The sequence below is a fragment of the Trachypithecus francoisi genome, unplaced genomic scaffold, assembly GCF_009764315.1.
Source record: "Trachypithecus francoisi isolate TF-2019V2 unplaced genomic scaffold, Tfra_2.0 Lachesis_group12, whole genome shotgun sequence".
NCBI classification, from domain to species: Eukaryota; Metazoa; Chordata; class Mammalia; order Primates; family Cercopithecidae; genus Trachypithecus; species Trachypithecus francoisi.
In genome coordinates, this window is record NW_022681457.1 from 6860524 (window position 1) to 6883719 (window position 23196).

Here is a 23196-nt window from a genome sequence, read left to right on the forward strand (position 1 = left end):
GAGGTCATCTGGAATGGGGAGCTATTCCAGATGAGTGAGGAGGGTATCTACCCAGGGATGTCAGAGGGGAGTGTCAGAACCTGCGGAGGGAGGGCACTTACCTGTGTGTGCACACAGGGATGGCCCCTCATGTACGTCAGAGCTTGAACAGGGTGAGTGGAGTCCTTTGCCAGAGGGCATCCCAGTAGTGGGAAGCGGGACCAAGCAGGATGCAGAGCCAGTCACGCTGGAGAGGAGCAGTGGCTGAGATAAGGGACTAGTTACACTCAGAGGATTAACTGAACAAATTAGTAAATATATCATGATTAATGGGAAATGAGTTTCTTATTCTCAGAGAAAGGATTTACACATATGGGATGGCAGAAAACTACAATGACCTATGTAGTACTGGATTGCAACTAGAGGTACAGGAGTGAATTCATGGATTTCAATCTGTTTCATGAATGAAATAACACATGAATGCAAATGAGAGACCAATTCCAACAAAGTCAGGATCAAGACAATGGCACCCAACGATCACAATGATTATTTAACATTCTAACAGTGGGGTTCTTGGTTGCAAAGGAAACCAATTTGGGTTAACTTAAGCAACAAAAAAGAATTCATTCATAAGACCTTGGGCAGCTGACAGATTCCATGAAAAGGCTAAAGTACCAAGTTTAGAAAATGGGTCAGAACCCAAGGAAACAATGAAAGAAGAACCTTCTCCAAGTTTCCCTAGGGACAGCCTAGTTCAGTGCCATCAAAATGGGTACTGAACCCTTCTTTATGTCTTTATAAAGTCTCAGTGTAAGTTTAGTCAGATACCTGCATGCTAGCCACTAGGTTTCCAGGAAAACATGTATCTAGCTTTTAGGTCCTTAGAGGTGGGAAGGAGGACTTCCTATCATGACTCACACAGTGATAGAACCCCCAATAGAGAAATGTAGTTCAGCTGCATGCTGCAAACAATGCTCCAAGAGTGCTAGCCAAATGCAATTACAAAACAGAACCATATAAATGGTATCAACCCTGGAAAGGATATATCTTTATTATTTGCAATTCGCATGATTACATATCTGGGAAATTCAAAATTAACTGGGAAAAGGATTAGAGGCAACCCAGTAATGCATTAAAGTATCAGGTTATAAAAGGGTTTTACAATTTGTCACTACTGACATTCTGAACTGGATAAGCCTTGGTTGTTGGGGGAGAGAAGAGATATTCAGTGCATTGTAGGATATTTAGCAGCATCTTTGGCCTCCAATCACTAGATACCAGTAGCACTCCCTCCCCTACCAAGTTGTGACAAACAAAAATGTCTTCAGACCTTGCCAAACGTCCCCTGGGGGTAAGGCAAAATCACCCCCATTTAAATTGGGTTGTGCAATTAATTTATAAGAATCAATAACTTTCTTACATTAAAAAACTAACTAATTAAAAGTTATAATGAGGTCAGGCAAGGTGACTGATGTCTGTAGTCCCAGCACGTTGGGAGACAGGAGAAGTGTTTGAGCCTGGGAGGCAGAGGTTGCAGTAAGCCAAGATTATGCCACTGCACTCTGGCAGGGGCGATAGAGCGAGACTCTGTCTCAAAAAAAATATCATAATGAAAAATCATTTTTGTTCATATTTAAATCACCTCAAAATCAGATTAAATCCATCTGAAATGACTTTGTGTATGGTATGAGGTAGGGATCTAACTTTACTTGTTGATTCTTTACAAGATCCTGATTAGTGTATTTATCTTATATCTTGCCAAATCAAATAAATTTAATTTTATTTTAAGTTCCAGGATACATGAGAAGGATATGCAAGTTTGTTACATAGCTAAACATGTGCCATGGTGGTTTGCTGCACCTATCAACCCATCACCTAGGTATTAAGCCCTGCATACATTAGCTATTTATCCTGATGCTCTCCTTCCCCTGGCGCCCCTGACAGGCCCCAGTGTGTGTTGTTCCCCTGCCTCTGTCCATATGTTCTCATTGTTCAGTTTCCACTTACAAGTGAGAACATGTGGTGTTTGGTTTTCTGTTCCTGTGTTAATTTGCTGAGGATAATAGCTTCCAGCATCATCCATGTTCCTGCAAAGGACATGATCTCATTCCTTTTTAGTATTCCATGGTGTATATTTACCACATTTTCTTTATCCAGTCTATCATTGATAGGCATTTTGGTTGACTCCATGTCTTTGCTATTGTGATTAGTGCTGCAATGAACATACACATGCATGTATCTTTATAATGGAATGATTTATATTTTTGGTATATACCTGGTAATGGGATTACTGGGTAAAATGGTATTTCTGAGAACTTGATTATTAGTTCTAAGGTTTTTCTGTAAATTCTCTTGTGTTTTTCTAGATAGATGATCATATTGTCTACCAAAATGGCAATCTTGTCTTTTCATTTCTCATATTTATACCTTATTTCAACTTTCTCTCTGGCTATCTTTCCTAACACCACAAATGCAATGATAATTGTGGTAATAGTGGGACTCTGCCTCATTCTTGGCTTTAGAGCTTCATCATTATGACCAATGAGCACTTGAATATGGTTAGTGTGACCAAGTAACTTAATTTTCAGTGCTGTTACACTCTAATTAATTTAAACTTTAATGGGCTTGGCGAACCTGGCCCATCTCAAAATAAATAAAATCGAACTCCTATCTCATCTCAGACTATACACAAAAATACATGCCAGGCTTAAACATACAAACAGAAAGGTCATGAAAGAATTTGAAGAAAATGTAGGAAAGAGGCCAGTGTGGTGGCTTATGTCTGTAATCCTAGCAATTTGGGAGCCTGAGGTGGGAGGACTACCTGATCCCCAGATTCAAAAGCAGTCTGGGCAATATAAGGAGACCCTGTCTCTACACAGAAAAGAAGAAAGAAAGACAGAAAGACAGAAAAGAAGGAAGGAAGGAGGAAGGAAGGAGAGAGAGGAAGGAAGGAAGGAAAGAAGGAAGGAAGAGAAAGAAAGAGAAAGGAAAGAAGGAAAAAGGAAAGAAAGGAAGGAAAAAAGGAAGGAAGGAAGGAAAAAAGGTAGGAAGGAAAGGAGGGAGGGAGGGAAGGAAGGAAGAAAAGGAGGAAAGGAGCAAGGGAGTGAGGGAGGGAAGAAAGGAAGGAAGAAAAGGAGGAAAGGAGCGAGGGAGGGAGGAAGGGAAGGAAGGAAGGACGAAAGGAAGGAAGGAAGACCATGTGGCTGAGATGGTAACTTTCTTAGCCAAGAGAAGAAACCCAAAAGCTGTGGTGAAAAACAGTGGTCATAAATGACTATGTGGATATAAAAAACTTTTCTATGGTAAAATGTACCAAAAACAAAATCAGTGCACTAAGGGGTCAGGGATGGTAAATTTTTCAATGCATACGGCAGATAAAAGTCAAGGTCTATATTCCAGCAAGAAGTCTTACAAACTGAATTTGTTTAAAAAAAAAAAAAATTCCAATAGAAAACAAGCAAAGAATGTGATTAGAGAATTCACAGAAGAGCAAATCCAAAAGGCTGAACATGAAACAACTACTCAAATTAACCAGCAGTTTGAAAAGTGCTTGAGTCAAAATAACATGTCACCTTACACCTATGAACTGGAAAAATTATAACACCCTTAAGCTGGCATGGATCTGAGGAAAGGTGAGCACCTTTAAGTTGGCATGGGGGTGAGGAAAAGGGTACCCTTTCATGTAGAAGCAATTTTGGATCATCCATTAGCAATACTCCCACACATTCACGTTATCTCAAAATCCACCTCCTAAGAATCTACCCCATTAAAACAAAAGCGGAACTATAGAAGGTAAATATACAAGGAGGTTAATTGTTGCATTATTTGTGGCAGCAAAACTGGAAATAAAGTTAATGCCCATCAATCTGATAATGACTGAGTAACTTTGGTTTGCCAGCACCACTGAGTACAGGACAAATGTTTAAAAATCACGACAAATTGAACAAAGAAGCAGCTAGGCAAAATCGATTTCCCTTAAGCCAGACATGAAAGAGATTTGCAAAAAAAGTAAAACAATGTCAGTCTTTACATTGATTTTTGTTTTTGAAAATGCAGGCATTTTTCATTAAATATATTAATTGTGTTAACAATTAACACATAACATGCATGGGGCCAGGTGTGGTGGCTCATGCCTGTAATCCCAGCACTTTGGGAGACTGAGGTGGGCAGATTGCTTGAGCTCAGGAGTTGGAGACTGGCCTGGGCAACATGGCAAAACCCTGTCTCCATGAAAAAATTTAAAAAGTAGCCAGGTGTGGTGGTGCACACCTGTAGTCCCAGCTACTAGGGAGTCTGAGGTAGGAGAATCGCTTGAGCCCAGGAGGTGGAGGCTGCCATCAGCCAAGATCTCGCCACTGTACTCCAGCCTAGACAACAGGGTGAGACTCTGTCTCAAAAAAAAGGAGGGGGGGAGGTTATCATTGTTATTTAAAATAAATATATAAATATTTTGAAAATAATTATCATTGAATGAAGATCATAAGGAAACTAGAAATGTAACTAGAAAAACATTAGACAACTAGCCGGGCGCAGTGGCTCAAGCCTGTAATCCCAGCACTTTGGGAGGCCGAGACGGGCGGATCACGAGGTCAGAAGATCGAGACCATCCTGGCTAACACCGTGAAACCCCGTCTCTACTAAAAATTACAAAAAACTAGCCGGGCGAGGTGGCGGGCGCCTGTAGTCCCAGCTACTCGGGAGGCTGAGGCAGGAGAATGGCGTGAACCCGGGAGGCGGAGCTTGCAGTGAGCTGAGATCCGGCCACTGCACTCCAGCCTGGGCGACAGAGTGAGACTCTGTCTCAAAAAAAAAAAAAAAAAAAGAAAAGAAAAGAAAAACATTAGACAACTCAATAGAAAAAATCACTAATGATCCGAGTTTATACATTAGTCCATTCAGGCTGTTATAAGAAAGTAGCACAAATAAACAAAACACCACTTCAAAACAAGAGAAATTTGTTTCTCACTATTCTGGAGGCTGGGAAGTCCAAGATCAAAGCACTTGCAGATTAGGTGTCTGGTAAGGGCCCACTTCCTGGTTTATAGAAATGAGGACTTTCGGCTGTGTCCTCACATGTTGAAGGGGAACTCTGGGGCCTTTTTCTTAAATGTCCCAAACCCATTCGTGAGGGCTTTACTCTCATTGCTTCATCACCTCTGAAAGGCCTCATCTCCTAATATCATCACATTGGTGATTCAATCTCAGCATATGAGTAGAGAGGGACACACACATTCATAGCAGTAAACTTCACAAAAAGAAAATCCAAATGACCATGAATTATATAAAAGGATTCTGAACAACTTATTATTTTTAAAACATATGGCGAAATTAGCAGTATTGCACCGATATTAATTTCCTGGTTTTGAACATTATGCTGTGGTTATATAAGAGAGTAACTTTAGGGAAGTTCAGTGGAGGGTTGGCAGGAATTCGCTGTACCATTTTTTACAACTTTTCAAAACACTAAAATTAGCTCGGCATAAACAGTTAAAAATGTGGAGGAGTCAAATTTTAACATCTTACATTAGAGTATGGGAACAATGATTTCTCAGTACTTTTAGCTGTTACTTTTTTCTCTGTTCACCTTACTGCACAGTTCTGGTACTAAATAGATGCTCACTTTGCCAGCAAAAGGTCCTAGTGTTGGCCGGGCACAGTGGCTCATGCCTGTGATCCCAGCACTTTGGGAGACCGAGGTGGGCAGATCACGAGGTCAGGAGTTTGAGACCAGCCTGGCCAATATGGTGAAATCCTGTCTCTATTAAAAATACAAAAATTAGCCAGGCATAGTGGCGTGCCCCTGTAGTCCCAGCTACTCAGGAGGCTGAGGCAGAAGAATCGCTTGAACCCGGAAGGTGGAGGTTGCAGTGAGCCGAGATCGTGCCACATTATACTCCAGCCTGGGTGACAGAGCAAGACTCCGTCTCAAAAAAAAGAAAGGTCCTAGTGTTAGTGATGTTGCCAAGTTATTAAGCTTCCTTCCTCACTAATAGAAACTAACACAAAGAAAGGATTACTTCCTCTTTGGGAAATCTGGTTAAAGCTGATGAGGCAATTTAATTAAAACAATACCACAAACTGAATCTTTGTTTACTGCTTGAAAAGCTACTTTCTAGATCCTTTTGTAGTTCATAAGTGTGATGGCTGGGTTTTCAGACTCGTGTATAAGATGTACCTCCCTCATTCCTTGTTACAACATCAGCACATTACTCATCTGAATGGGGAAAAAAAAAAGATAGTTTCTCAATAGTTTCAGAAGTACATGTTAAGATTCACCTTAAAGTAGTCATATAGGTCAAGAAATGAAACATTCACAATATTTCAGAATCCCCTGCATGTGGCTTCCCCAATAATAATTCATGCCTCCCTCCAGAAGTCAGCAACATTCTAATTCTAACTTTTTGATAATTTTGCCCTCACTTTTCTTTTTATTGCTATTAGTTATACAGGGGTTTTTTTTGGTTTTTTTTTTTTGGCGGGGGGGGTTGAGATGGAGTTTTGCTCCTGTTGCCCAGGCTGGAGTGCAATGGTGCAATCTCGGCTCACTGCAACCTCCGCCTCCTGAGCTCAAATGATTCTCCTGCCTCAGCCTCCTGAGTAGCTGGGATTACAGACATGCACCACCACGGCCAGCTAACTTTGTATTTTTAGTAGAGACGGGGTTTCTCCATGTTGGTCAGGCTGGTCTCGAACTCCTGACCTCAAGTGATCTGCCCACCTCGGCCTCCCAAAGTGCTGGGATTACAGGTGTGAGCCACTGTGCCCAGCATATAGTTTTCTTTTAGCTATCTTTAAGATTATATATTTACATGTATGGAACAAGATACTATGTGTTCATTTGATTTTGCAAATGTTTATAATATCACATTGATGACAGTATTCTATGTACTCATGTAGCTGTATTACATTTTTTTCATTGCTGAATCGTATTCCATTATGTGGATATACTGCACTTCATCGATCCACCTGCCTTCTAAGTGGGAGCTAAATGATGAGAACACATTGAGGGGAACAACATACACTGGGGCCTATTGGAGGGTGGAGGGTAGGAGAAGGGAAAGGTTCAGGAAACATAACTAATGAATACTAGGTTTAATACTTTGGTGATGAAGTAATCTGTACAACAAACCACCAGGACACAAGTTTACCTGTGCAACAAAGCTGCACATGTACCCCAAACTTAAAAGTTTTTTAAAAAGTGTATTCAAGGGTTGAGAGTTAACATAATTAATAGCTCTTACTGTCTCATCAAGCGCAATCTTAAATGAAGCTGGAATTTTTCTTAACAGTGAGTGTGACGTGATAAAGAATACAACTTCTAGTACAATTTAGTACCTTGCTTCCTGCCAAAAGGTACAGCTCTTTTATGTACCATTGCTTTTGCACCAGCAATGTCATGTCAACACAGAGAAAAAAGCAAATAACATCTGTGTATTATTACTAAAATAGTTTTGACCTTGAAGATGCCCCCTGAAAGAATCTTGGGATCTCCTAGTAAAACCCTTTCTCTAGAGGATGCATCTTAGAGGAATTTCTGTATGCATGTGTGTATGCCTGTGTATAGATGCTCCTTAACTTATGGTAGAGTTTCATCCCGATAAGTCTGTCATAAATTGAAAATATAATAAAGTCAAAAGTAATTTTCTACTTAATATTTTCCATTTATGATGGGATTATACTGAATGTGTACTGAGTATACTGAGTACTGAATGTGTATGGCTTCGCACTATCATAAAGATGAAAAATTATAAGTTGAACCATCATAAGTCAGGGATGGTCTGCATGTGAGTGCATGTATATATCTCCTACTTCAGTAGATAATGCTAAAAAATTTCCCCAAACAATTGCATGAATTTACACTCCCAAAAGTGTACAATATGAGAGTTACCATTGCCCCAGATCCTTGCCAACCTTGGTACTTTCCATTTTTAGCAATCTGAAGAGTATGTAATGGCATCTACTATGATACTGATTGGTTTCTACCTCTAAAGAGGTCAAGGACCTTTTCTTATACAATTGGAGTTCATTGGATTTTCTTCTTGTTAAGTCACTTTGAAGTGATTAGCCAATTTTGCTATTGGATTGCCTGATTTTTTTTTTCTAGTTGGATTTGTATTTTCCTCAGTTGATGAGAATTGTTATGGATAAAGATAGAATTTCATCAGACTCATTTCTGCCTTCACTGGGATAGTTATATTATGTTTTTTTCTTGTATTCGTGCTGGTGATAAATACACTAAATGAGTTTCTAATATTAAACCACCCTTGCATTCCTGACATAAACACATCTTGGCTATGATACATTGCCATTTTTATATCTAGCTCTATTTAATTTGCAAACTTTGGCTTAATATTTGTGCCACTATATGCCTAATTAAGATTTGCCTATACTTTTATTTTTTTCATATTGTTGAGTTTGGGTATTAATTTTATAATTAGCCACAGAAAATGAGCGAGAGTTTGAATAGGAATAGAGTAATTTATTCCTAAAGTTTTGGTACAATTTGGTGGTATACCTAAAGTTTAGCCATCTTAAACTAAAGTCTGCTTTGTGGGATGATTTTTACTACTGATTCTTCTGAATAGTTTTAGAACTATTCAGGTTTTCTACTTGTTTTCTGAGGCTATTATACTAAATTACATATTTTTATTAATTTATTCATTAATCTAAATGTCAAAGTATGTGAAATTGTTCAAAATATTGTCTTATAGTCTCAATGTCTGCAACATCAGTGGTTATGTCCTTTATTTTATTTCTGACATTAACTACATGTGCCTTCTCTTTTTTCATTGTATTTAGACTCCCCAGAGGTTTATCAATTTTATTACTTTTTCACCAAACAAGTTAGGGTTTTGTTGATTCTACTGTACGCATTTTAAAATACGTATTATTTAGTATTTATTTTATTATTTTCTTATGTCTACTTTCTTGAGTTTTTTTAATCTCTTGAGAAGAAAGACCGAATTCAGTTTGTCTTATTTCAATTCCAGTAATATGATTTTAAGCTATTCATATCTGTCTTAGTCCATTTAGTCTTGCTTAAAAAGCAATACCTGATGCTGGGTAATTTATACAGAAAAGAGGTTTATTTGGCTCACAGTTCTGCAGGCTGTATAAGAAACATGGAACCAGCGTCTGCTTCTGGTGAGGCCTCAGGCTGCTTCTACTCATGGCAGAAGGTAAAGGGAAGCCACCACATGCAGAGATCACATGAGAAGAGAGGAAGCAAGAGATAGAGACGTGGAGGTGCCAGGTTCTCTTTAACAACAGCTCTTGTAAGAACTAATAGAGCAAGAACTCACTCCATAGCACCAAGCCATTCATGGAGCACCCGCTCCCATAACCCAAACATCTCCCATTAGGATCCGTCTCCAATACTGGGGATAAAATTTCAACTTAAGGTTTGGAGGGGTCAAATATTAAAATATCCAAATATCCAAATATCTCTCTAAATGTTTTCTAATTTCCAACTTGACTGCTTATTTGACCCATGGACTATCATGGGTCACTTAGAAGTGACTTCTTAATTTTCAACCTTTCAAGAGTTCAATAATATTTTTGTTTCAGATCTCCATCTTAACAGCAAAGTGATCAGAAAATACACTTTTTGTGATATGAATCCCTTAACTGTGTTGAGATTTTCTTAATGGTTCAGTCTCTGATCAAGTTTTACAAATATTCTGTGTGTGCTTTAGTAATGCATGTTTTGTTGCTACTGTGAGTGTAATGTTTTGTCTTTTGCTTAAGTCAATTTGTTAATGATGTTGTGTAGATTTTCTATATCCTCACTGACTTTTTCCACCTGTTTAATTTACTCATTAATGAAAGAGATATGTTAAAAATCTCCCACTATGATTATGAATTTGTACATTTTCTGTGGTTCTGACAACTTTGGATTTATATATTTTGAGGCTGCATTATTTAGTGTATACTGATTAGGTTTTTAAATATTCTGATGAAACTATTATCATTGTGATACGATCATCATTACTGGTAAGAATTTTGCCTAAACACTTTGCCTAAATAAAGTTTATTTTAGCTGATGTCAATATGTCTACCCAGGTTTCTTTTGGTTAGTATTTGCTGCATTATATACCCATTTTCATCTTTTTTCTTTGACATTCCCGTATCTCTATGTTTTAGATGTGTCTCTTATAAATAGTGTACAGTTGGATTTTTTTGGCCCAGTCTAGCAAACTAATTTTAACTGAAGCCTTACATTACATTTAATGCAATTACTAATATATTTGGATTTAAATCTACTATTTTTGTACCTGCTTTGTGTTCTGCCTTTTTTTTTTTTTTTTTTCCGCCTTTTCAATTATTCCTTTTTTCTTCTTTCTGGCCTATGTTTGGACTGCTGGAGTAATCTTTATTCTTCTTAGTTCATTTCTTTTCCACCAGTTTAGAAGTTTTACACTCTATTGTTAGGTTTATTGGTTATTCTTTAAAAAATATAAAATACACAGTTAATAAAGTCTAAAGTTAGTGACCTTTTAAAGCTTCTCCAATACAAGATAGGACATTAGAACCCTTTACTCAATTTGCACATTCCAATATATTACTATTTTCTTATTTTACATGTGTCTTATATTTAAGCCTCCTACTCATTTTTATTGTTATGATTACTCAAATTATTACCAATGGTGAAATAACAGAGTGCAGGTGGAGGGCAAAGCGTTGGGAGATTAAGTGGCACTCAGTCACCTTGGTGATAAAGGTTACTATGAGGACTGTGTTGCAGACAGGCTGCCTCTGACTAACTTGAAGACCAAACAAAAAGGAAAAGATAGCCGGACATGGTGGCTCATGCCTGTAATCCCAGCACTTTGGGAGGCCGAGGCGGGTGGATCACAAGGTCAGGAGTTCAAGACCAGCCTGAGCTACATGGTGAAACCCCGTCTCTGCTAAAAATACAAAATTTATCTGGGTGTGGTGGTGTACGCCTGTAATCCCAGCTGCTTAGGAGACTGAGGCAGGAGAATTGCTTGTGAACCGGGAAGCAGAGGTTGCAAAGAGCTAAGATCGCACCACTGCACTCCAGCCTGGGCGACACAACGAGACTCCTCAAAAAAAAGAAAAAAAAAAAACAAGATAAATGAGTCCTTGCATGCCCAACTTAAGACATATGTTAGAAACATCAGAAAACATCTATGGTTACCTTGAAAGAATCCCTTATCTTTTTTACCATGCCAGCTAAACGCACAACCCCTCCAGATTCCACACATTAAACAAGAAAATAATTTTAAGGCCAATAAAGTACAACTGTGGGCCTCATTACCCAGAAGCAGGTGACTTGATGTATTGATGAAATGACCTACTGAAGGCAAGTTATAGTGCCATCTGGAGGTAAATATTTGGTGAGGTTGGGTGAGATGCTATCGAACAGTATTTGCCTTAAACCAGCAACAATATACAGTGCCATTTCTCCCAGAGCCAGAATACACAATGTGAAAACCAAGAAGTGGAGGTAGGACTGGCCCCTCTTCCTTATTCCACCTAATCACACACGTATGCAATTTTTGCCTCCTCATTTGCAATCTTGGAGCGGGTGGGTTTGAGAATCCTAGTGTCTCAAGGAGAAACACTTCCACTAAAGAACCCAATTATGGTTTCAAGCGGAAGCAGAGACGGCCTCTTGGCCATTTTGGGCAAGTCATGATGCTAAACCATCAGGCAGAGAAGGAGGTACCTTTACTAAGCTAGTAAAGGTGCCAATTGATCCAATTATTAGGAGAAAAATATGTTGTTGCTATACAGTGCAATCAAGAAGAATTAGGAGTAGAACCCAGACTGTTCAGTAGGGAGGTTCTTCATACTCTACGTCCAGAATAATGGTCAGCGGATAATTGCAGCAATGCAATAAAGAGGAAGCATTAATGACTTGGATCCTTTGGGTCACCCCACCAGGTAAAAATTGCCAAGGAACCAAAGTGCTAGAAGAAGGTAAGAGAGACATAAAATGGTTATCAATTTAGGCTTTACAACCAGCTATAGCAGCAGAAACTGAAGCTATTATGTTTTATGGTAACTAATTGTTTCTTTCCCACCTAATTTCACCCTGGTATCTTACATGAAGAGCACTTTTCATGGCTGTTGTTATAATTTCAGTTTCAGAAGTAGAGCAGGAACGACTTCCCTCTGCAGTGACAGGAGAACTAATACCGGGTGTCTCTGAGTTAAGGATGTGAGCTTGTTCATCTAAACAAAAGAACATAATGGGTGCTCAGTGGCAGCAGGGATGACCTGTGCCTCTCCAGATCCATCATTCACTCGTCTCTGCTCATTTCTGTGCACTGGGAGGCTGACGTCTCGGGACCGCATCATCAACTTCCCCTTGCCAGTGGGAGGCACTGGCCAGAGATTGAAGGGTGGGAGGAAAGAAGTCAGGGTTTTTATTCCACCTGTTCCCTCCCCCGCAGTTCTGGCAGTGGCTGCATTCCCCTGTGCCACAAATGCTATAAAGCAGCCCATTTTCCAAGGCTACTGCACTTGCCCCATCAGGTCTAGGCTGGTACCCATTTCCCACTGCTGCTTGTCCTTGGATGCTGCACCATCTCTTTTTGGACCTCTTAATCCTGCCTGCATCTCTGTTTAGTCCCTTCATTAGCCTATGTTAATTAATTAATTAATTTGAGACGGAGTCTTGCTCTGTCGCCCAGGCTGGAGAGCAGTGACGTGATCTCGGCTCACTGCAACCTCCATCTCCCGGGTTCAAGCAATTCTCCTGCCTCAGCCTCCTGAGTAGCTGGGACTACAGGCATAAGTCACCACTCCTGGCTACTGTTCGTATTTTTAGTAGACATGGAGTTTCACCGTGTCGGCCAGGCTGGTCTGAAACTCCTGATTTTAGGTGATCCGCCTGCCTTGGCCTCCCAAAGTGCTAGGATGACAGACGTGAGCCACCGTGTCTGGCCAAGTCTATGTTTAATTAAGCTCTTGAATATGCCATCAGCTTCCTATTTGAATCCTGATGGATACATCCATGTATTTACCACCTGCTTCCTCCTCGTACCTCAGACCTTCCACCTGGGATCATTTTCGTTCTATGATCAAAGTGTCTTCCGTGAAGGAGGGTTTCAGTTTGCTTTTACCATATGCCGTAGTACCAGTTTGGTGCTGCTTTTACTTTTGTTCCCCTCATCTCAGGAGACTGTTGAAAACTACAGCTCATTTTTATGATCAGATTAAGCCTATGCTCATCAGTCAATAGCAGGTTTGAATGCTCTGCTTACTTTTTAGAGTTCTCACTTTCTAAATTTTATCTAGGAAATTCCTCACTAGATTGTCCTTCCATTATTTTATAAAGACTGTTTTGAGTATTTTATCCACCACTTTTAATTACTTTCAGCAGAGGAGTTGATCCATATAGCCTGGCCTACCACTCTCAAAAATGAGAAAGTTCTGCCCTCTCTTACGTGTTTTTTGTTTTCCCCTAAGATTTTTGCCTTTCTTTGCTATTTCACGTAGGTTCTTGGGAAGAATCTCCCCTTAAATCTTGGATGAGAAATATGACAATAGAGAAAGACAATTCACCTTCAAGACATCAAAATACTATTAATATAACAGAAAAACAAAAGAAGTATTAATATTAGCCATCTATTTTGACGTAGGGAATTATCCCAAAGCTAAGCATCTTAACACACGCTATCTTACGGTTTCTGTGGTCAGGAATCTGAGCACAGCTTAGCTTGGTCCTTGGCTTATGGTTTCTCACTAGGCTGAAATGAAGATGTTGACTCAGGGTCTTCATCCTCCTCTGAAGGCTCTACTGGGGAATGACCCACTTCCAAGTTTATTCATTGGCTTTTGGCAACACACAGTTTCTCATAGGGTATTGGAATGAGAGCCTCAGTTCCTTTCTAGTTGTTGGCAGGGGCTTCCCTCAGTTCCTTACCTCATGAGTCTCTCAAAAGTGGCAGCTTACAATATAGCCACTTACTTTATTAATAGATGAAAATCAGAGAGGCAATAGAGTTTGCTAGCAAGTCACACAGTTCTTTGTAATCTAATATTGGAAATGACATTCCATCACTTTTGCCATATACCATTAGTTATAAGTAAGTCACTAAGTTTAGCCCATACTTTTGGGGAGGAGGCTACACAAAGACATGAGTATCAGGAAGTGGAGCTCATTGGGAGATATTTTAGGAGGCTGACAATCCCACAAAAATGATTTCTGAATTTCCATCTGTATCTCAGCATTCAATAGCTATGTACCTATTTCAGCACATTGGCAGAAGCAAAACAATAGCAAAGTGTTTACAGCATGTATCATGCGTGAAATACTTCCACTCTCAAAGCACATTCATTTGGCTATTTCTTCAGTAGGTTCATCAAATAAACCACTTTCTTTCAAGCAACTCTCAGTTATCAGTACGTCCTGCTGGGTGGGTATTGTCATCTGCAGAGTACAGTGTCAACTTTTTGTTTAAGTATTGCTTTGAACATGGAAGAGCTGCTTTGTCATCCTGTTTACAAACCTCATAGGAATGCAATTCCAAGGTCTCTTGTATGTCATGAGTTTGATTTTGACTGAAGAATGATGAAAGTGTGGCCCAACCATCTTTCTGCTTATGGACAGCAATTCTACTACCTGATACTGAGCTCTAATTATTCCCGGACACACAATTAAAGGTGTGAATAAATAATAATATACTTCTAATTTCTATTTCACTCATAGCCTTTGCCATTTTCGTTCTATTATCAACAACTGATTTTTTCAAGACATACATTCCATAAATTATATGCACTATGTTGTTAACAACATGTAAGACCAAGAAATATCTCCACCACCGAGTAGAAGTGTAGTGAAATTCATCATATGTCAGGTAGAAAACATCTGATTGTTTCTCTATGTCCAAATGTTCAATGTATAAGATACAAAAGCAGTACATAAAATAATTTCGTGCACAGCTTAATATAACTTGGAACTTTTCAAAACATGTTTTCTAGAAAGAACTTTAAAGAATCATAGTTTCAGCAAATTTTGAAAATCCATCTTCTACTTCAAAAAATGGTTGACAGTGTTACGCAATCAATTTTACAGCTTGAAGATTTTAGCTTTACTGACTCAAAACTATAGAGAATCTTTTTAAAGTATGCTTATAAAATCTGTTGTTTTGAAGTTTGATTAGTGAGAACAAAACGTGTTTGGGGGATCTCATTTCCAACACTTTTCTATTTTTTTTTTTCATGCTCTTTGCACCCGTTATGATGTCTGGATCAAAGATGATTTAGCACAGAAGTTGTTACACACGATTTTAGAGAGTTTCATTTCCACTTCAAGAAATTTAAGTAAGCAAAATTGTCGATCTTGTTGAAATTCATCTTCACAAATGTAAACAATTTTCAGATAACACTTTTTCTAAAAAGATACACAGCCTAAATGTAACTAACTAAAAAACATCAAGTACAGTCATTAAAGATTATTTTCGTTAATAATATGAATGGTAGAATACCAAACAATTCTACAAGGGAGGCTGCCTATCACAAAAATGATCTCTGGATTCCATGGAATCTAATCTTTGCTGTGCTGACTCATGTTATTATTGATATTTTTACAATTACTTGCCAGTTCCAAGAGGAGACAATATTCTTTCTAATGGCATTTAACTAAAGCACCCTTAATCTTCATACCAACACTCAGTCTATTTCCTGAGTTATATAATTATGCGGAAGTTCTCAGTAATTGTTTCTGGACCTGAAAGGCATGGTGTAATGGATGGAGTGCCCCCAGGACTGAAGCACTGGTTGATCCCAGCTGCTGTGAGTGTTGATTGCTGACAGCTGGCAGTCGAGTCTTCCCTGGTAAGGACTGCCTTCAGAGCAAGGGAGCTGCTTCACCCAAAGTCACAGCCCCTTCCTGGGTCAGCTCACATCCAAGGACTGCTCTATTAAATCAGCATTGTTTATGCTGGAGGCCATGAGCCTGTTCATGCTGGAGGCCATGAGCCTGAGGTTTTCTCCATACTTTGAGTTCCTACCTAATGAACAGCAACCTAACTCAGTAAGTAAACAAACCGAAATGTAACTTAGTAGTATACTTTTTGTAACAAATAGCAAGGTTTCAGCCCATCACAAACAGCCAAGCTTCAACCAATCACAGGCAGCTAACTGATCATATCCGTGCCCAAATAAGGCAAATGCCTAGCTGTAGCCAATCAGATGGTTTCTCTACTTTGCTTCTGTGTCCAGCTTATACAAACTCACTGCTCTTTTGGTTCGGAATGTTGCCCTACTCATGAATTGTTCTCTACTCAAATAAACTGTGTTCGATTTGTCTGAAGTTTTTATTTTAATAGGTCAGTGAGTGGTATAAAGGCCCAGTCCCCTTTCCCCAGTTCAGGACATCTCTTTGGAGCCATCTAGCTGCAGAGCTTCCTGTAGGATTGGCTGGGGCTTCTGTTATGACTGCATAGTAGTTCACCTTCTCCCACTGCCTAATCCTACTTCCTTCACTCTCCTACAAGGGTGAATCCTGAGAGCAGGAAATTAATAGGGGTGCTCTCAGGATTCACACTTATGGGGGAGTTCTAACCTCTGTTTCAGAGTCAGTTTCCTGAAGAATCATCTGTACCTTATAGGCTTTCACAATCACCATTATTTATTTCAGCCTCTTACTCCTATAATCATATAATTACACACACATTTATATTTTGATAAAAATTTAACTTTGAACACACACAAGATTTTCACTCCAAGCTACATTAGAATGCTTAAATTTGAAAATGACTATTAAGATTTTTAACGTTAGGAACATGATTTGTTCATATTTCCAATGTTATTGCGCTAGTTAGATAGGCTGGTAACCCAATCCATCACGTATTCATCATGACTACGCAAGTTCAGGGATGCCAGAAATGAACTTCAAATTGGCACTCAATGGTTCAACCTCTGAAAGACTGAGATGAGATCAAAGTCAAATACAAAAATTTGAACAAATATTGAGGCTGAAGCTGAATTTGAATGCAACCCAACTATGTGCATGTTTGTGTGTGTATGTATGTTTACTTAAGCATGAAGTCAAGAATGGCAAGACACACAGAAAAACATGGACACTAAATTGGTTTTCTAGGACTGTTGTAATAAAGTATTATAAACCACGAAACCACGCAGCTTAAAACAACAGAAATTATCCAGGCACGGTGTCTCATGCCTGTAATCCCAGCACTCTGGGAGACTGAGGGCGGGCAGACCACTTGAGGTCAGGCGTTTGAGACCAGCCTAGCCAACATGGTGAGATCCTGTCTCTTCTAAAAATACAAAAATTAGCCGGCCGTGGTGGCAGGTGACTGTAGTCCCAGCTGCTTGGGAGGTTGAGGCAGAATTGCTTGACCCCAGGAGGTAGAGACAGCAGTGAGCCAAGATCATGCCACTGCACTCCAGCCTGGGTGACAGAGGGAGACTCCATCTCAAAACAAACAAACAAGCAAAAGCAGCAATGTATTCTGTCACAGATGTGGAGGCTAGAAGCTGGAAATGAAGGTATCAGCAGGACCATGCTTCCTCTGTAGGCCCCTTGGTTTCTTGTTCTAGCTTCTGGTGGTTGCCAGCCATCCTTGGTGTTTTTTGGCTTGAAGACGCATAACTTGAATCTCTGCCTCCATCATTACATGGCCTTCTTCCCAAGTATTTTCTCTGCATCTTCAAATACCTCTCTCCTTATCAGATTAGCAGTCATTGGATTTAGGGCCCACTCTAATCCAGTATGCCCTCATTTTAACTTGATTACATCTGTAAAGGCCCTCAAAGAAGGTCACATTCACAGGTACTGAGGATTTGAATTTTAACATACATGTTTGGTGGAGGGGACACAGTTTAACTCACAACAGATATAACATATATCTTTGGAAGGAGAAGCACCTGGTGAATGGGTAGGAAGGGAGAGGTCAATCAAGGTAAGCAAAGAAAAAAGAAATGAGGATGGGAAAGAATGCAGTAAAAATATCTTCATAAGGATAAACTGCTCTGTTAATATAAAATTCTGTGCATGTGTATGAAGAAATTAGAATAAAGAGCTAGCTCTGTATTAATTTGTAGGCATAACATTCAATAATTCTTTTATATGGCTTATTGTGTGTCAGGCACTGTTTTAAGCACTTTCTATACATTAACTCCTTTACTCCTTATGTCTCAATCCATGATACAGATACTATTATTATTACACCCATTTTACTGATGATAAAACTGGGACATAGAGAGACATAGTTAGTAAAGTGGTTGAGCCAGCATTCAAACCTGGGCAGCCTGGCTTCAGAATCTGTGCTCTTAATCACCTTGGTATATGTAGTATGACTCTGTTCTTCAGAAACGAAAACAATATATGTGTGTACAAATGCATATGTATACATTTATATTTTAGAAGACATAAAATTAAAGTATCAAGATCAAAAATAAAATCTTGGATTCTAATCAGCTCTGTCAGGGCTCACAGATGAATGAATGATAAATATTCTGGTTGGCCTATTTTCTGTCATATACCCAGATGCCCAGACTAAGTTTTTTTAGGGGGAGGAGGAGGGGCATTAGTTCTCGGACATTCTTGTCAGAGTCACGTGGAGTGGGTTACTTAAAGGAAAGAGAGGATCTATTACCAGAGGTAGGAGGAGATGGCAGCTGATGGACTTGCAAAAACTATAACTAGTCCTGTCTCCTTGAACTTCAGTGTAACCTTCCCTACCTTTTACTTAGATGTAAACAGCAGAGCAGCTGAAGGTCCTTCACTCATCAAACAAAAATGCAAAGAGAAAGGCTATAGGGAACCCCCCACAAAAATCACACCCATTTTCCCATGCCCTTTGTTCAGAAAATAATTAATTGTGGAAATGACATCTGTTGCCTCCCCACTTCCCCCCACCCAGACCCAACAGAAATGGGGACCCTGTCTCTACTTCCTACAAGTCCACCAGGGGCAGGTTACCATTTGGGGTTATTCAATGGTGTGAAGGGAAAATATGCTGCATTTAGTTCAGGGGCATCCAATCTTTCAGCTTCCCTGGGCCACCTTGGAAGAAGAATTTTCTTGGGCTGCACATAAACTACATTAACACTAATGATAGCTGACGAGCTTTAAAAAATTCCAAAAATCCCCAAAAACCTCAATGTTTTAAGAAAGTTTATGAAAGTATGTTGGGCCACCTTCAAAGCCATCCTGGGCCACATGAGGCCCATGGGCTGCAGGTTGGACCAGTTTGATTTAGATCATCTCGTGATTTTAGGCTCTGCCAGTGTGGGGATTATCCCACCTGTAGGGATTATGTGGTGCTCTAGGATTATCTTGGGTTTGGGGTTGATCCCCCACATGGAAGGATTCTCTGGTGGTGCCATCGGATTATCTTGGTTTTAGGGTTGATCCCTCACATGGAAGGATTCTCTGCTACTTTGATGTTCCTCATGACCCGGTGCCGCCTGTTCTACAGTATCAATGTGTGAGTCCTTGACTCAGACCTAGTTGAAGATAGGTTAAGGTGTCTTCCTGTCTACCAGTTCCTGTTTCAGGAACTTGGGATGACCTTGTGAAGGGTCGGAAGTTTCTATTTTCCTTTGGAGTGCTGTTCCAAGAGGTAATAATAGTGGAACTTGAGTTTCAGCAGTTGATGAGAATGGTGGCCCCTGTGTCTAAGAAGTATGAGAATTACAATATTGGGTAGCAGAGACTGACAAGGATGGTGATATAGGTTGAGCATCCCTTATCCAAAATACTTGAGACAGAAAGTGTTTCAGGTTTGACTTTTTATTTTGTATTCTGGAATATTTTTATATACATAGAATCAGAGATTTTGGGGATGAGACCCAAGTCCAAACACAAAATTCATTTGTTTTCATTTCATTTATATATGCCTTCTACACATAGCCTGAAGATAATTTTATACAATATTTTTGTGCATGACACGAAGTTTTTTGTTTGTTTGAAGACAGGGTCTCACTCTATCAACCAGGCTGGACTACAGTGGCACCGTCACAGCTCACTGCAGCCTTGACTTCCTGGGCTCAAGCAATCCTCCCACCTCAGCCTCCCTAGTAGCTGGGAAAAGAGACATGCATCACCATGCCCCACTAAGTTTTAAATTTTTTATTGTAGAGATGGGAATCCCACTATGTTGCTCAGGCTGGTCTCAAATTCCTGGGCTCAAGTGATCCTCCTGCTTCAGCCTCCCAAAGGGCTGGATTACAGGCATGAGCCACTGTGCCCTGCCCCATGAAACAAGGTTTTGACTGCAATCTATCACATGAGATCAAGTGATGGATTGAAATGTTTCACTTCTGGCATCATGTCGGTGCTCTAAAAGTTTTTGATTTTGGAGCATTTCCGATTCGAGATTTTTGGATTAGGGATGCTCAACCTATACTTGTGTGCCAGTGTCTGATGGGAATGGTGGCCCCCTGTCTCAGGGACAGGGAGTGAAGGGAATAATGGATCCTGAGTTCTGGATATTTGTAGGAATTGCAGTAACTGAGTCTTATGTGCTGAGAGATTTGGAGCTCTGTATTTCAGAGAATAAAGGAACCAGTGGTCCCTGTGACTTGCTAACTGATGAGAACAGAACAGAGACCTTATGTTTCAGGAACTAATGGGAATTATGGTCACTGTTCCTGGGGACTTAAGCAAGTCCCAGCCTAATCCACAAGTCATTCACTCATCTCTTCATTCATTCACTTAGCAAACATTTTCCTGAGCCCCTGCTCTGAGCCATGCCTGGGTGGAGTGATATTGAGGACACAGAGATGACTCAGACCTAGACTGTGCCCTCAGTAAATTCCCAAACACAGACCCAGACATAGAAAATCACAACACAACAGGATCAGGGCCAGGACAAGGACTGTGATGCGGTTACTGTCCTGATCTGTCTACAGGGCATCCAAGGTGAATGCAGAGTGACAGTAACTCCAGATCCCAAGTGAAAGTGAGGGGTCTGACAAAGGGTCCTTCTTAACCATACATGAATTTGTGTGCATGACAGGTTTAAATGTACCCAGTGTCAGTCCTTAGAAACAGCATATTTTGGCCGGGCGCGGTGGCTCAAGCCTGTAATCCCAGCACTTTGGGAGGCCGAGACGGGCGGATCACGAGGTCAGGAGATCCAGACCATCCTGGCAAACACGGTGAAACCCCGTATCTACTAAAAAATACAAAAAACTAGCCGGGCGAGGTGGCGGGTGCCTGTAGTCCCAGCTACTCGGGAGGCTGAGGCAGGAGAATAGCGGGAACCCGGGAGGCGGAGCTTGCAGTGAGCCGAGATCGCGCCGCTGCCCTCCAGCCTGGGCGACAGAGCGAGACTCCGTCTCAAAGAAAAAAAAAAAAAAAGAAACAGCATATTTTCCCAGAGCCAGCCCACCCCAAAGAAGGAGCCAGAGAGGCCTGGGTTTGAATCTCTAGCTCTATCACATACTTTGTGAGCTTGGGCAACTCCCTATTCAGAACCACATCTTATTCAGTATTCCATCCTTACAACTGGGATAATAATAGTTTCTAATAATAAGGTTTCTGTGTAATCAATGATATAATGTATAACAAATACTCATTCCAGGAACTGGCTCCCAGTAGTCATTCAATAAAGGGTATCTGTTGTCATTATTATTATCCCATTGTTAGTAATTATCAACAAATTTTAAAGGATCTAGAAGTAAGCATTCATCGAATATCTGGGTCTAGAGGCTTAAAAGCATTGGACAAAATCACTTTAAAAATCAGCAAATTTGGGCCAGGTGCAGTGGCTCAGCCAAGGCGGAAGGATCACTTGAGGTCAGAAGTTCAAGACCAGTCCAGCCAACATGGCAAGACCCCATCTCTACAAAATATACAAAAATTAGCCGGGCCTGATGGCGCACACCTGTAGTTCCAGCTACTTGGGAGGCTGAGGTGGGAGAATGGCTTGAAGCTGGGAGGCAGAGGTTGCAGTCATCTGAGACAATGCCATTGCACTCCAGCCTGGACAATCTGTCTCAAAAATAAATAAATAAATAAGCAAATTTGAATATGCATAAGCATTAGTTTCTTGACATAAAAAACCCTTCCAATCTCCCAATTAACTGAATACACTAGGAATAAATAGATGAATACAATGGAATATTATATCGCTATTAAAATGAACGAGGAGGTTCTATAAGCCTAGATATGGGAGGATCTTTGGATTTCATGTTAAAAAAAAAAAAAAAAAAACAAGGTGCAGAATAATGTGATCCCATCTGGGGACAGAAAACAGGATGATGGTATATATGTGAATAGATGTATAAAATTCCTCTGGAAGGATACATGAGAAATTAGTGAATGTACGCTATCCCCAGAGAGAACTGGGTGGCTGGAGGATAGGGAGGGAGGGAGGTGCACTGTTGAAAGCCCAACACCATGCATCCTGAATGTTTTCCCTAAATGTCCCTGGCTCTTAATGTCCACTAAGTTCTCAGATGCCCACAGCATCTCTCTCTTCTACCCTCTTCTTCCTCCTGGTTCCCCACTGGAAGCAACTCCTGCCCCATCCCTTCCTGGGCCAGACTCAGGGAGTTGCTTTCCTACCTGCTTCCCGCCCACAGGTTCCTGTTCTCTGCCCCCATTGCCCAGCAGTCTCCAGCCATCTCCAGCTCCTCACATTCCTGCCCCACCCCTTCCTCTCTCCCCAGGTCCTAGCCGCAAACTGCAGGGAGAGGGCCTCCTCCCCAGCCTCCACCAGTCTCTCCCCCTCCAGTCCACACAGCCTCAGCGGGGTCTGACATTCAGATATAACCCTGTCCCTGCCCCTTGCTCACAACCCTCCAGGACTCCCTGTCACCCTCAGAAGGCTAAGTTCCCAGCCTGGTCTGAAACTCCCTAAGAATCTGACCCCGCCCGCTCGCCCCAGCCTCATCTCCTGTGCTCCTTGGCTCATGGCTTCGGAGGCTCTAGTCAGACTTAAGGGCTTTGTTGTCCTCCCAGCACCTCCTTGGTTTCGTGCCTTGGGCCTTTGCTTCAGCTGTGCCCTCTGCCTGGAAGGGCCTTAGTGGAGGTCATGCCACAACCACGCCTTCAGGATTCCTCCCGCTCTGGGCTCTCACAGCCTCTGGCCTCTCCCTGTGTCATACCCTGATCACCCGGGATTGGGACTGTCTGCGGCTGGCTCTGTTTCTTCCATCAGACTGTGAGCTCCATCTGCAAGGGCAGATTCAGGTCTGATTCACCTTTGAGTCCCCAGTGGGTGGGGGTGGGGGGGGTGGAGAGACCAAAGCTGGTGGGGGGGA

The 23196-nt window shown here is 40.8% G+C and overlaps 1 non-coding gene across 1 annotated transcript; it reads left to right on the forward strand.

The window, feature by feature from the left end:
- The first annotated feature begins 6098 nt into the window (after positions 1–6098).
- Positions 6099–6202, forward strand: LOC117094098. The gene has a single exon (XR_004441422.1). It is a non-coding gene; the product is annotated as a small nucleolar RNA U13 (small nucleolar RNA).
- Positions 6203–23196: the final 16994 nt, after the last annotated feature.